Below are 12,377 nucleotides of genomic sequence, written 5' to 3'. Positions count from 1 at the left end.
CTTCGGCGATGTTGCTTTGGGTCGGCCTCTGGATTCAGTTCGCCCTGGGTCATTCGAACAAAGGATCCGCTTCGGGAAGGTCGTATTTCTGGTCGTAGTGCTGATAAGTTGACGTCGCTCTGATATCCAGTAGTTTGTCCTGGCTGTATGTAATAACACTTAAGATTTCCTGGGGTAACAATGTAAGAAATAATACATAAAAAAAACTAAATTCAGCATAGTTTCCTAAGGACTAGAAGCGAGGTGACCCTCTCTGTCGGTGCCAATCTACGGAAAAAATGTCAGCAGCATTGAAGGCCCCCAAGAACACACTGGCCTCAATCATTCTTAAATGGAAGAAGTTTGGAACCACCAAGACTCTTCCTAGAGCTGGCTGCCTGGCTAAACTGAGCAGTCAGGGGAGAAGGGCCTTGGGTCAGGGAGGTGACCAAGAACCCAATGGTCACTCTGACAGAGCTCCAGAGTTCCTCTGTGGAGATGGGAGAACCTTCCAGGAGGACAACCATCTCTGCAACACTCCACCAATCAGGCCTTTATGGTAGCGTGGCCAGATGGAAGCCACTCCTCATTAAAAGACACATGACAGCACGCTTAGAGTTTGCCAAAAGGCATCTAAAGAACTCTCAAACCATGAGAAACAAGATTCTCTGGTCTGATGAAACCAAGATTAATCTCTATGGTCTGAATTGCCAAGCGTCACGTCTGGAGGAAACCTTGCACCATGATGTTTTTCAGCGGCAGGGACTGGGAGACTAGTCAGGATCAAGGGAAAGATGAATGGACCAGTACAGAGAGATCCTTAATGAAAACCTGCTCCAGATCGCTCAGGACCTCAGACTGGGGCGAAGGTTCACCTTCCAACAGGTCAACGACCCTAAACACACAGCCAAGACAACGCAGGAGAGGCTTCGGGACAAGTCTCTGAATGTCATTGAGTGGCCCATTCAGAGCCTTGACTTGAACATCTGTGTAACGACATTCCCCATCCAACCTGACAGAGCTTGAGAGGATCTGCAGAGAAGAATGGGAGAAACTCCCCAAATACAGGTGTGCCAAGCTTGTAGCGTCATACCCAAGAAGACTCGAGGCTGTACTCGCTGCCAAAGGTTTTTCAACAAAGTACTGAGTATAGGGTCTGAATACTTATGTAAATATTATTAATACGTTTTTTATTTGTTATAAATTAGCAAAAAAAATCCCAAAACCTGTTTTGGATTTATCATTATGGGGTATTGTGTGTAGATCGATGAGGAAAAAAATATAATTTAATCAATTTTAGAATAAGGGTGTAACTTACAAAATGTGGAAAAAGTCAAGGTGTCTGAATACTTTCTGAATGCACTGCATATATTTACAAAAAAACGATATGGGGGGTCGAAAATGATGCAGCCAATTACATTGATGGAAGCTACAATTTATCTGCAATATTAAAGCTCATCTACACCCTAAACAAATATTTAAATAAATATGTGAAATTGTGAAAGTATTTGAACAGCTCTTGAATACCTGAAATTACATAAACCGACACTTGAGGGAGCTGTTGTCAGCCGCTGAGAGTACTATGCAGGTAGCTCTTCTATTGTAGAAAGGGAAAGGGGGATAGTCATTTGGACAACTGAATGCATTTAACTGAACTGTGTCTTCCGCATTTAACCCAACCCCTCTGAATCAGAGAGGTGCGGAGGGCTGCCTTTATCGACATCCACGTCTTCGGCACCCGGGGAACAGTGGGTTAACTACCTTTCTCAGGGGCAGAATGACAGATTTTTACCTTGTCAACTGGGGGATTCGATCCAGCAACCTTTCGGTTACTGGCTCAACGCTCTAATACAAGGGTTACATTGCTCCTACAAAAGCTATCTGAGTCAAAAGAGGGGAGTTAAACAGGTTCTGATGCCTCTCTCAGGAACAGTAGTATTTAGTATGGAGACCTCTCTCTCCCCCTCTCTCTCTATGTCTCTCTGAGGTGAAACTGTAATGATGCCTCTCTCAGGAACAGTAGTATTCAGTATGGAGACCTCTCTCTCCCCCTCTCTCTCTATGTCTCTCTGAGGTGAAACTGTAATGATGCCTCTCTCAGGAACAGTAGTATTCAGTATGGAGACCTCTCTCTCCCCCTCTCTCTCTCTATGTCTCTCTGAGGTGAAACTGTAATGATGCCTCTCTCAGGAACAGTAGTATTTAGTATGGAGACCTCTCTCTCCCCCTCTCTCTCTGTCTCTCTGAGGTGAAACTGTAATGATGCCTCTCTCAGGAACAGTAGTATTTAGTATGGAGACCTCTCTCTCCCCCCCTCTCTCTATGTCTCTCTGAGGTGAAACTGTAATGATGCCTCTCTCAGGAACAGTAGTATTCAGTATGGAGACCTCTCTCTCCATGTCTCTCTGAGGTGAAACTGTAATGATGCAGGTCTCAGGGCCAGTATTGTTTAGTATGGAGACCGTCTGACCAGGGTTATAGACTGATCCATCAGGCGATATCAGGATTGATACATTGAGGACCTGATCGATGCTGGAGCCCTCCCCCTCACACACACAAACACGCACACACACATACATACATACACACACACACATACAAACTCATTAATCCCATCGCTCCAGGTAGAAATACCCCCGTAAGCACATATCTAGAATCAGCTGATCCTCACCTAACCTTAAGCGTGTGTTTGAAAGTGTGTGTGGATGCAGGAAGAGTATCTGAGTTTAATTTGAGTTTGTCCTCTGAGAAAAATAATTATTGTCCGACCAATTGATAGATTTCTGGACGATTAGAGTCAAACGGCCACATGGATACAAAAATGTATCTACAATCCTTCCAACGAATCGTCAAGTGTTTTTCAGACATTCCAAATGTAACACCTAATGTTAACATCATGGAACGTTGTGTTGAATTCTAGAATTCTAGAATTCTAAAATCGACTTATTTCCTAGGCAATGTTTAGAACCTACAGGGCTGCTTGGCTACTTGACCTTTCTCTGTTATTGTATCTGATTTAGTCACAGATATTCTAGTGGGGGTAGCACTGTCTGACAGCTGATTGGCTCGTCAGAAGACATGAGTGCGTAGCTCGATACGGACAATAGCCCAATCCTGACACACAATGGGAGATATAAACAAGGCTTTGACAGCCTTGCTCTTCATCGATGCTGGCTGATTCTATGTGTTATTAGCTCACACAAAGCCACAGGCCCTGTCTTAGAACAGGACAATAATACAACACAATACAACTGTATTCATCCCCTTCTGATTACTGGGAGAGAAAAACACAATCACAAATACACAATTTTTTTTTATCAGATTTAGAGAGAGGTGGAGAGGAGTGAGAAGTGGAGAGGAGAGGAGAGAGAAGTGGAGAGAGGAGAGGAAAGGAGATGAGAAAGAAGTGGAGAGGAGAGGACAGGAGAGAGAAGTGGAGAGGAGAGGAGAGAGAGGTGGAGTGTAGAGAGAGGTGGAGAGGAGAGAGAGGTAGAGAGAGGTGGAGAGGAGAGAGAAGTGGAGAGGAGAGGAGATAGGAGAGGAAAGAGACGTGGAGAGGAGAGGAGAGAGAAGTGGAGAGAGGAGAGGAATGGAGATGAGAAAGAAGTGGAGAGGAGAGGAGAGGAGAGGAGAGAAAAGTGGAGAGGAGAGGAGAGAGAAGTGGAGAGGAGAGGACAGGAGAGAGAAGTGGAGAGGAGAGGAGAGGTGGAGAGAAGCGAGAGGTGGAGAAGAGAGGAGCGAGTGGTGGAGAAGAGGGTGGAGGGGAGAGGAGAGAGGAGCGAGAGGTGGAGAGGAGAGGGGAGAGAGGTGGAGAGGAGAGGAGAGAGAGGTAGAGAGAGGTGGAGAGGAGAGAGAGGTAGAGAGAGGTGGAAAGGAGAGAGAGGTGGAGAGGAGAGAGAGCTGGAGTGGAGAGGAGAGAGAGGTAGAGAGGAGAGAGAGGTGGAGAGGAGAGAGAGCTGGAGTGGAGAGAGAGGTGGAGAGGAGAGAGAGGTAGAGAGGAGAGAGGTGGGGTGGAGAGGAGAGAGAGGTGGAGAGGAGAGAGAGGTGGAGAGGAGAGGAGAGAGAGGTAGAGAGAGGTGGAGAGGAGAGAGAGGTAGAGAGAGGTGGAGAGGAGAGAGGTGGAGAGGAGAGAGAGCTGGAGTGGAGAGGAGAGAGAGGTAGAGAGGAGAGAGAGTTGGAGAGGAGAGGAGAGTTGGAGTGGAGAGGAGGAGATAGGTGGAGTGGAGAGGAGAGAGAGGTAGAGAGGAGAGAGGTGGAGTGGAGAGGAGAGAGAGATGGAGAGGAGAAAGAGGTGGAGAGGAGAGAGGGGTGGAGAGGAGAGAAAGGTGGAGAGGAGAGAGAGCTGGAGTGGAGAGGAGAGAGAGATGGAGAGAGAGGTGGAGAGGAGAGAGAGGTGGAGAGGAGAGAGAGGTGGAGAGGAGAGAGAGATGGAGAGGAGAGAGAGGTAGAGAGAGGTGGAGAGTTGAGGAGAGAGAGGTGGAGTGTAGAGAGAGGTGGAGAGGAGAGAGAGGTAGAGAGAGGTGGAGAGGAGAGTTGGAGTGGAGAGGAGAGAGAGGTAGAGAGAGGTGGAGAGGAGAGAGAGGTGGAGAGGAGAGAGAGGTAGAGAGAGGTGGAGAGGAGAGGGGAGGTGGAGAGGAGAGAGAGGTAGAGAGAGGTGGAGAGGAGAGGGGAGGTGGAGAGGAGAGAGAGGTAGAGAGAGGTGGAGAGGAGAGGCTAGCCAGGATGCAAATAAGCCTCTTAGGGTGGTGTGGTCGTCAGTCTTTACTGCCCGTGGTGGAGGAGAGAGATGGAAGAAGAAAAGGTTACTAAACCCAGCCTCTCTTATTATGCTTGCTTTAATGAGACTGAGTGGAAAGAACGAATTGGGGAGGAAAGGAGGGGAAGTGGTCTGGTGTTGGTAGGAGCCCACCTCTGATGAGTGGAAATGTCAGACCCACGCTGTCTCAAGGGGGAGGGGAGAAAGGAGGGGCAAATGAAAAGTAGTTAGTGGGGGTTTAAGAGAGGAGGAGGAGGAGGAGGAGGGAGGAAGACTATTGAGAGGTGTGTGTAGGTAACCCGAGGCAAGAACAGTGGGGGAAGAGGAGTGGATGGAGGGATGAGATTGTGTGTGTTTGTTTGTGTGTGTGGCCTCTTCGGTAGGAGGTTGGACCTGCAATTACATTCACATGAAAGGTCGACATTAACAATAGAGAGAAACTGATTAACAGGCGGAAATTACCCTTTACGCACACACACACACACACACACACACACACACACACACACACACACACACACACACACACACACACACACACACACACACACACACACACACACACACACACACACACACACACACACACACACACACACACACACGCCTCTGAGACTGCAGAAGAGTAGCAGGGGATAAAATTTCACTTCCACCTCAGTTTGCTCTCATTGGCATTAGTCCTTTGTTGCAGTACCGGTACATTCTAACAGGGGACAAGTTGTCGGTGTTCATCGGGTAGTGAGAGAGTTTCTTCCTGTCAGTACAGTCACTGGGTGTTCAGCTGCAGGGCTGATGGGTGATGACAGTTCATTTATGTGTGGATGTGGATGACTGCCATACTACCCATTTGTGTCTTCTCAGCCTCATAGAGGGAACTATACCGAAAGTAATGAAATGACACAGGAGAGAGATGCGGAGGGATGAGGAGGGATGAAGAGGGATGAGGAGAGATGAGGAGGGGTGAGTAAAGCTGAGGGGATTCGGAAGGATGAGGAGATGAGTGAAGATGAGGGGATGAGGAGGGATGAGGAGAGATGAGAAGGGATGATGAGAGATGAGGGAATGAGGAGGGATGAGGAGAGATGAGGGGATGAGGAGGGATGATGAGGGATGATGAGGGACGGATAATGATGAGGGGATGATGAGAGATGAAGAGGGAGGAGTAGGGAAGAGGAGATATGAGGGGGATGAGTAAATATGAGGAGAGATGAGTAAAGATGAGGAGGGATGAGGAGAGATGAGGAGAGATGATGAGGGATGAGTAAAGATGAGGATAGATGAGTAAAGATGAGGAAAAATTAGGAGGGATAAGGAGAGACGAGGAGGGATGAGGGATGGAGAAACAGCAACATTTTCTGAGAGAGATGAGGAGAAATTAGGAGAAATGAGGAGGGATGAGAGGGAAGAGGAGAGATGAGGGGGGATGAGGATAGATGCATGGGGATGAGGAGAGATGAGGAGAGATGAGTAAAGATGAGGGGGTGAGGAGGGATAAGGAGAGATGAGGAGGGAGGAGTAAAGATGAGGAGGCATGAGGAGAGATGAGGAGGGATGAAGAGAGATGAGGAGGGATGAGGAGAGATGAGTGAAGATGAGGAGGGATGAGTGAATATGAGGAGGCATGAGGAGAGATGAGGAGGGATGAGGACAGATGAGGAGGGATGAGTAAAAATGAGGAGAGATGAGGAGAGATGAGCGATGAGGAGGGATGAAGAGAGCTGAGGGGGGATGAGGAGAGATGATGGAAGAGTAAAGATGAGGAGAGATGAGGAGAGATGAGGAGGGATGAGTGCAGATGAGGAGGGATGAGGAGCGATGTGGAGAGATGAGGAGGGATGAGTAAAGATGAGGGGGGATGAGGAGGGTTGAGGAGAGATGAGAAGGGTTAATGAGAGATGAGGAGGGATGAGTAAAGATGAGGAGAGATGAGGAGGGTTGAGTAAAGATGAGGAGGGATGAGGGATTGATAAACAGCAAAATATTCTGAGAGAGATGAGGAGAAAGAGAGGGAGAGAGCGAGAGAGAGAGAGAGAGAGAGAGAGAGAGAGAGAGAGAGAGAGAGAGAGAGAGAGAGAGAGAGAGAGAGATCGAGAGATCTTGTGTGCTTATCCATGACTAGCCACCATCAATCATATTGAAGCCACATATCCAAATGTCCTTTCTCTCTCTCTCTCTCTCTCTATCTTGTCTCTATCTCTTTTCTATCATCTCTCTCCTCTCTTTCTCCTTGTCTCTATCTCTCATCTCTCTCTTTCTTATTGTCTCCATCTCTCCTCTTTCTCATTGTCTCTATCTCTCCTCTTTCTCATTGTCTCCATCTCTCCTCTTTCTCATTGTCTCCATCTCTCTCTTTCTCATTGTCTCCATCTCTCCTCTTACTCCTTGTCTCTATTTTTCTCCTTGTCTATCTCTCCTCTCTCTCTCTATTTTTCTCCTTGTCTATCTCTCCTCTCTCTCTCTATCTTTCTCCTTGTCTATCTCTCCATCTTTCTCCTTGTCGATCTCTCCTCTCTCTCTCTATCTTTCTCCTTGTCTATCTCTCCTCTCTCTCTCTATCTTTCTCCTTGTCTATCTCTCCTCTCTCTCTCTATATTTCTCCTTGTCGATCTCTCTCTCTTTCTCCTTGTCTCGATCTCTCCTCTCCCTCTCTCTCTTTCTCCTTGTCTCGATCTCTCCTCTCTCTCTCTCTCCCGTTCGAAACATTCTCTCTCACGAAACTCTACAACAGCAAACCTATAAATCAACCCACACATTCTCCTGAAGGACAAAAGGGGATGAACTAAAAGCCTTCACTCTTCTTTTCTCTTCCCCTCCCTTTCATTCCTTCCCTCCATCTCTCACTCTGCTTATGTAAGACATGTCAAATGTGTTTAATTGTTCCTCCTGATTTACAAGAGAGCAAAACAAATGTCACATATATCATTTTAATCTCTCCTTCTCTGGATACGACCAGTGGCTGGCGGCGTGACGGTAGTATAGATGAGTAAGTGTGCTGTGGTTTTGTACTGTGGTGACAGGAAATGGACTAGCACACACACGCAGTGACAGGAGGGAGAAGAAGCATTGGTTTTGTTTTTGATTGACCATTTACCATTTGCTACTGTCAAGGGGATGTATAGAGGAAGATATTGGGGATACGGCATCCCTCCATTGGTTCTGTTGTCTGTTGAAGTCCCGGTAACGGAACTACCTAAAGGCTTCATCATATATAGGTTCGGTTTGTTTCGGAACGTCTTTGCTGCAGACCATTGCTGGAAAAACAAGAAAGAGCAGGAGGCGGCAGGTAGCCTAGTGCTTAGAGGCAGGTAGCCTAGTGGTTAGAGGCAGGTAGCCTAGTGGTTAGAGGCAGGGAGCCTAGTGGTTAGAGGCAGGTAGCCTAGTGGTTAGAGGCAGGTAGCCTAGTGGTTAGAGGCAGGTAGCCTAGTGGTTAGAGACAGGGAGCCTAGTGGTTAGAGGCAGGTAGCCTAGTGGTTAGAGGCAGGTACCCTAGTGGTTAGAGGCAGGTAGCCTAGTGGTTAGAGGCAGGGAGCCTAGTGGTTAGAGGCAGGTAGCCTAGTGGTTAGAGACAGGGAGCCTAGTGGTTAGAGGCAGGTAGCCTAGTGGTTAGAGGCAGGTAGCCTAGTGGTTAGAGGCAGGGAGCCTAGTGGTTAGAGGCAGGTAGCCTAGTGGTTAGAGGCAGGTAGCCTAGTGGTTAGAGGCAGGGAGCCTAGTGGTTAGAGGCGGTAGCCTAGTGGTTAGAGGCAGGTAGCCTAGTGGTTAGAGGCAGGTAGCCTAGTGGTTAGAGGCGGTAGCCTAGTGGTTAGAGGCGGTAGCCTAGTGGTTAGAGGCAGGTAGCCTAGTGGTTAGAGGCGGTAGCCTAGTGGTTAGAGGCGGTAGCCTAGTGGTTAGAGGCAGGTCGCCTAGTGGTTAGAGGCAGGTCGCCTAGTGGTTAGAGGCAGGTAGCCTAGTGGTTAGAGCAGGGTAGCCTAGTGGTTGGAGGCAGGTAGCCTAGTGGTTAGAGGCAGGGAGCCTAGCGGTTAGAGGCAGGTAGCCTAGCGGTTAGAGGCAGGTAGCCTAGTGGTTAGAGGCAGGGAGCCTAGTGGTTAGAGGCAGGGAGCCTAGTGGTTAGAGGCAGGTAGCCTAGTGGTTAGAGGCAGGGAGCCTAGTGGTTAGAGGCAGGTAGCCTAGTGGTTAGAGGCAGGGAGCCTAGTGGTTAGAGGCAGGGAGCCTAGTGGTTAGAGGCAGGTAGCCTAGTGGTTAGAGGCAGGTAGCCTAGTGGTTAGAGGCAGGTAGCCTAGTGGTTAGAGGCAGGTAGCCTAGTGGTTAGAGGAGGCAGGTAGCCTAGTGGTTAGAGGCAGGTAGCCTAGTGGTTAGAGGCAGGTAGCCTAGTGGTTAGAGGCAGGTAGCCTAGTGGTTAGAGGAGGCAGGTAGCCTAGTGGTTAGAGGCAGGTAGCCTAGTGGTTAGAGGCAGGGAGCCTAGTGGTTAGAAGCAGGGAGCCTAGTGGTTAGAGGCAGGGAGCCTAGTGGTTAGAGGCAGGTAGCCTAGTGGTTAGAGGCAGGTAGCCTAGTGGTTAGAGCGTTGGACTATTAACCAAAAGGTTGCTAGATCGAATCCCAGAGATGACAAGGTATACATCTGTCGTTCTGCCCCTGAACAAGGCAGTTAACCCCACTGTTCCCCTGAACAAGGCAGTTAACCCCACTGTTCCTAGACCAGTTAACCCCACTGTTCCTAGACCAGTTAACCCCACTGTTCCTAGACCAGTTAACCCCACTGTTCCTAGACCAGTTAACCCCACTGTTCCTAGACCAGTTAACCCCACTGTTTCTAGACCAGTTAACCCCACTGTTCCTAGACCAGTTAACCCCACTGTTCCTAGACCAGTTAACCCCACTGTTCCTAGACCAGTTAACCCCACTGTTCCTAGACCAGTTAACCCCACTGTTCCTAGACCAGTTAACCCCACTGTTCCTAGACCAGTTAACCCCACTGTTCCTAGACCAGTTAACCCCACTGTTCCTAGACCAGTTAACCCCACTGTTCCTAGACCAGTTAACCCCACTGTTCCTAGGCCAGTTAACCCCACTGTTCCTAGACCAGTTAACCCCACTGTTCCTAGACCAGTTAACCCCACTGTTCCTAGACCAGTTAACCCCACTGTTCATAGGCCAGTTAACCCCACTGTTCCTAGACCAGTTAACCCCACTGTTCCTAGACCAGTTAACCCACTGTTCCTAGACCAGTTAACCCCACTGTTCCTAGGCCAGTTAACCCCACTGTTCCTAGACCAGTTAACCCCACTGTTCCTAGGCCAGTTAACCCCACTGTTCCTAGACCAGTTAACCCACTGTTCCTAGACCAGTTAACCCCACTGTTCCTAGGCCAGTTAACCCCACTGTTCCTAGACCAGTTAACCCCACTGTTCCTAGGCCAGTTAACCCCACTGTTCCTAGACCAGTTAACCCCACTGTTTCTAGACCAGTTAACCCCACTGTTCCTAGACCAGTTAACCCCACTGTTCCTAGACCAGTTAACCCCACTGTTCCAAGACCAGTTAACCCACTGTTCCTAGACCAGTTAACCCCACTGTTCCTAGGCCAGTTAACCCCACTGTTCCTAGACCAGCTAACCCCACTGTTCCTAGACCAGTTAACCCCACTGTTCCTAGACCAGTTAACCCCACTGTTCCTAGACCAGTTAACCCCACTGTTCCTAGACCAGTTAACCCCACTGTTCCTAGGCAGTCATTGTATAAATAATAATTTGTTCTGACTTGCCTCGTTAAATATTTCAGTTTTCCGTTCCACTTGAGCCACTGTAGTTACAACATAACTCTTCCTCAAAATAGTCTGAATTAATAGAAGATAAATCTGTTATTCATTTTCACGTTTTTTTTTTTGCAGAGGAGATCTTAGTTGTGCAATGTTAAACTATATAAGATGTTAAACTATATAAGATGTTAAACTATATAAGATGTTAAACTATATAAGATGCTAAACTATATAAGATGTTAAACTATATAAGATGCTAAACTATATAAGATGTTAAACTATATAAGATGTTAAACTATATAAGATGCTAAACTATATAAGATGTTAAACTATATAAGATGTTAAACTATATAAGATGTTAAACTATATAAGATGCTAAACTATATAAGATGTTAAACTATATAAGATGCTAAACTATATAAGATGTTAAACTATATAAGATGCTAAACTATATAAGATGTTAAACTATATAAGATGCTAAACTATATAAGATGTTAAACTATATAAGATGTTAAACTATATAAGATGCTAAACTATATAAGATGTTAAACTATATAAGATGCTAAACTATATAAGATGTTAAACTATATAAGATGTTAAACTATATAAGATGCTAAACTATATAAGATGTTAAACTATATAAGATGCTAAACTATATAAGATGTTAAACTATATAAGATGCTAAACTATATAAGATGTTAAACTATATAAGATGTTAAACTATATAAGATGCTAAACTATATAAGATGTTAAACTATATAAGATGCTAAACTATATAAGATGCTAAACTATATAAGATGTTAAACTATATAAGATGTTAAACTATATAAGATGTTAAACTATATAAGATGTTAAACTATATAAGATGTTAAACTATATAAGATGTTAAACTATATAAGATGCTAAACTATATAAGATGTTAAACTATATAAGATGTTAAACTATATAAGATGTTAAACTATATAAGATGTTAAACTATATAAGATGTTAAACTATATAAGATGTTAAACTATATAAGATGTTAAACTATATAAGATGTTAAACTATATAAGATGTTAAACTATATAAGATGTTAAACTATATAAGATGTTAAACTATATAAGATGCTAAACTATATAAGATGCTAAACTATATAAGATGTTAAACTATATAAGATGTTAAACTATATAAGATGTTAAACTATATAAGATGCTAAACTATATAAGATGTTAAACTATATAAGATGTTAAACTATATAAGATGTTAAACTATATAAGATGTTAAACTATATAAGATGTTAAACTATATAAGATGCTAAACTATATAAGATGCTAAACTATATAAGATGTTAAACTATATAAGATGTTAAACTATATAAGATGTTAAACTATATAAGATGCTAAACTATATAAGATGTTAAACTATATAAGATGTTAAACTATATAAGATGCTAAACTATATAAGATGCTAAACTATATAAGATGTTAAACTATATAAGATGTTAAACTATATAAGATGCTAAACTATATAAGATGCTAAACTATATAAGATGTTAAACTATATAAGATGCTAAACTATATAAGATGTTAAACTATATAAGATGTTAAACTATATAAGATCCTAAACTATATAAGATGTTAAACTATATAAGATGCTAAACTATATAAGATGCTAAACTATATAAGATGTTAAACTATATAAGATGTTAAACTATATAAGATGTTAAACTATATAAGATGTTAAACTATATAAGATGCTAAACTATATAAGATGTTAAACTATATAAGATGTTAAACTATATAAGATGTTAAACTATATAAGATGTTAAACTATATAAGATGTTAAACTATATAAGATGTTAAACTATATAAGATGCTAAACTATATAAGATGCTAAACTATATAAGATGTTA

The sequence above is a fragment of the Salvelinus alpinus genome, chromosome 8, assembly GCF_045679555.1.
Source record: "Salvelinus alpinus chromosome 8, SLU_Salpinus.1, whole genome shotgun sequence".
NCBI lineage: Eukaryota > Metazoa > Chordata > Actinopteri > Salmoniformes > Salmonidae > Salvelinus > Salvelinus alpinus.
Note: the sequence above shows the minus strand (reverse complement) of the source record.